Source organism: Bidens hawaiensis, unplaced genomic scaffold (assembly GCF_021521415.1).
Source record: "Bidens hawaiensis isolate Kalapana, Puna unplaced genomic scaffold, B.hawaiensis_p1.1 tig00044335_1, whole genome shotgun sequence".
NCBI lineage: Eukaryota > Viridiplantae > Streptophyta > Magnoliopsida > Asterales > Asteraceae > Bidens > Bidens hawaiensis.
This window is the reverse complement of record NW_027497887.1, coordinates 119,696-123,153: the sequence shown is the minus strand read 5'-3', so window position 1 is coordinate 123,153 and position 3,458 is coordinate 119,696. Positions and strand designations below refer to the sequence as shown.

Genomic DNA, 3,458 nt, shown 5'->3' with positions numbered 1-3,458 from the left:
TTTGTTATATTAGTTTAATATGGTTTCTTACTATATCATATCGTTTTAATAATTTCAAACTTCCTTCCTTAAAAGCAAACATTCTGACTCAACCTATAAACAAAACCATCATATATGTAACATAATTTTTTTAAATATAAAGACAGCTTATTTAAATCACAACTTTTTACATTCTTTTCATAAAACATCAATTTACACGTCACACAAAACGACAACGTTCCAAGTTCACCGATCATCCTCGTCACAACCAAGTGGCAAAACCTTCCCCTCGTGACATGCGTACACCCACCCACACCAGATAATAAACCCATTCAAACTAGTGTAGTACAAGCAGAACTCTTTGGGTCCCACATGGCTGGAACCAAGTACTTTCTCCCATTTAACCCGTGCGCATTATAGCTCGCACCCGTGGTCTTATCCACTAACACCTGACCCGGGTAACCCGGGTACGCACCCGACCCGAATATCCCAGTACAAGCTGACACCGCCTCTAAAGGCGCCGAAGCTGGGCCTTGAAAATAACCTTCATTAAACGGATTAGTGACGGCACCAGCCAACACCGTCGCTAAATTAATAATCATTCCATCTATTCCAACATCGCCATTGGGCGCGACCAACGGCGACGTTTGCGGGCCGTAAATCGGTTGATGAAACGGCCACGCGCACTGACCCGGACACTGGGTCTCCGAGTTCCCAACCCACGCGTACGCCACACGCGCTTTGGATTTCGTTTACCCATGGGTCCCGCACCGGCTACGGCAGAACCCGTCAACGGCTACTTCCTTCGCCGTTAACACGACGTTAATTGAGTTCTTTTGCGACACTTTCGTCGCTAAATATTGTAAATGGTAATTTTTTAAAAACTTGCCTAGGGAATAGTTTTCGTCGAGTATCTGCTTTCCGACGACTGTTGCCGACGAGCCGTTATGGTACTTCTCTGTGGTTTTCCACCATGATGCAACGGAAGGTAACGGCGCGGCGGCTGACGTCTTTCTAACGGTGTTTAACGACTGAAGAAAATCAACGATTATCGACCGTTGGATCGGCGTAAACTTTCCGTACCAGACGAGATTAACGGTAACGGGGCCGCGTAACAGAGCGCCGTTATGATATTTTAAAACCAAGGGTTGCTGAGTCACCAACGCAGAGAAAACATTTCTGATATCAGCTATGGCGAGTAGGAGGATCAGAACAGTGGCAAGATGGTAATTGTTTGCCATGAGGAGGGTAGAAGTGGGAAGTGGGGAGGGAGTGAAGATAGGGGTGTGGAGGGATGTGTTTATATAGGGGAGACAGGTGTAGGGTTTCATTATGGCTTGGTGACACGTGGAGGTTGGTGATTGGTGGGTGGGAGGAAGCCAGGCTGTAAGGTTCGGTCGACGTGGCTTGGGTTAGTGGTGATGGTGACATGGCAGAGTAAAAGCATGGATGCGTGTATGTATTGCTCGTGAGGATGATTACGATGTACGTATCAATGTTTGTTTTCATATTGATTTGACCCCATTGGATTTACGCTTCAGTCCTATAAAATGACACTAATAATATTTTGTACTTATGAGAATGTTCAATCATATATTTGGTGTTAGAAAAGAAAATAAATTATTTCTGGTATAATCATTTTCAGGGAACTACTTGCATTTAGATTTCGTTCATGTCTTTTTATATATTGTTAGATTTCGTTCATATTATTTACTAGGAATGTAGATTCATTGTGTGTATCTAACACTATTAAGGAACGCTATGTGTATTTCTGCCATTTATTGTAATTCTTTAGTCGATTGATACAATTTTGCTAGCCTATTTGCCTTATCCTAACTAGTAACTACGACACCATCTACGATGGATAACCTTGTTGAAGAGGTAGGTCCCAGCAGAGCCCAATTGGATCCGCAAGACTCACCTTGAAGAGGGACGTCTGCGCAGAAACCAACTGGATCCGCAGGACCCACCATGCTCAGAGACGTGACGTCCTTACGCGCAGTACGCAAGCTGTTCCCGCAGGAAATGCCTCCCAATGGTGAAGTACTCTGCCTGTTCCCGCAGCTGCGGATACAAGCCATCAGGGAAGGCCACCCGCGCAGCAAGGCTACACGCACAAGGCACTTAGCTCTCAATCACTCAGTTGTCACCTGAAGGAATGAGCAAAGCCGGGAACAATCCCGCACAAAGGCGGGAGGGGGAATACTCCCGCCCAAAAGCCAGTCCGTACGATACGGGAAGATCTTCTGTACTGTACCTGACGAGGTATAGGCAAAAGATCTGACCAAAGATACGACAGCTCATTGACAGCAGTATGGCGAGCAGCATGCTCTTGTACTGTATGTCACTATTAGCCGCTGCGTACTCACCAACTCCTGTCATACCACGTGCATAGCCGGCAGTTGGTGGAAAAGGAATAGTACACAGCAGGCCTGGTCACTGTCAGCCGCTGCCTACCCACCAACTACCAGCATGGCACGTGCGTAGGCCACAGTTGGTAGAACAGGAATACTATTCAGCCGGCCACACCTCCTTGGAAACCTACCTTCGGCTATAAATACCCCAAATGGTATGATCATCTCATCTTATCATATTATCATCATATACTATCTCGTATTACATATACCTGATATCTGCTCTAGCAATCTCTTAATATATATTTATATTTAAAGAGCAATCTAGTCTGATTCTCACGCCGGAGGGTGGTCACAAGGAGGAACCCCCCCCTTCTCAGTGACAAGCTCACGGTGTCTGTTTTGCAGGTTATCAGAAGAACCATCTTTGCCGGGTCCAACCCCTCGTGGGAAACATCTATCTAACCCCCAGGTTACCCGTAATCTGCCCGGGGTCCGGTTAGTGTTTCTTCTTTGGCGCCATCCGTGCATAAAAGCTAGAACTTCATTTCTTTTCAGTTTTTTCAAACTTCTGGAAAGATGGTTAAAGAAACTCCGGTAACCACAACCCCAGCTACTGGGGGGAATACCGGCGACTACACAGTCTTTACAAACACTACCCCGGTTACCCAAGCCGGGGCAAGTGAAGTAAATTTTACGAACACTACCCCAGTTACCCAAGCTGGGGCAAGTGCAGTAAATAATCGCTCACTGGGATTCACCGATACCCAGTTAGAGAAACGAACAAGACTCCCCCGCCAAACACTCGATGAAGTTAAGGCATGGGCGGAGGCACGTCAGAAGGAATTCCAAGCTGAGTTGGACGAACGCTTGCGTTCCGTCCAACAGGCTGACGAATTCGAAGAATACTTGGACGATGACTCGGAGGAATCCGACACCGAAGCGAACCCTCGCCATAGGGCAAAAGGGAAGCGTAAGGAATCGGACTCCCAACCGAGAAGGCGTTTTGGAGAAGCCTTCAAACCAAAAAACACAGGTGGAAATCCACGTGACTTCTCCAAAACATTCAGACCAACTGTGGCAAATGCGGGAACGTCCAAATTTGCAAGGGACATTGCGGAAGCA

General features: G+C 46.6%; 1 pseudogene; it reads right to left on the bottom strand.

The window, feature by feature from the left end:
- Positions 1–282: 282 nt before the first annotated feature.
- Positions 283–1,272, bottom strand: LOC143594937 (protein EXORDIUM-like 2; annotated as a pseudogene).
- Positions 1,273–3,458: the final 2,186 nt, after the last annotated feature.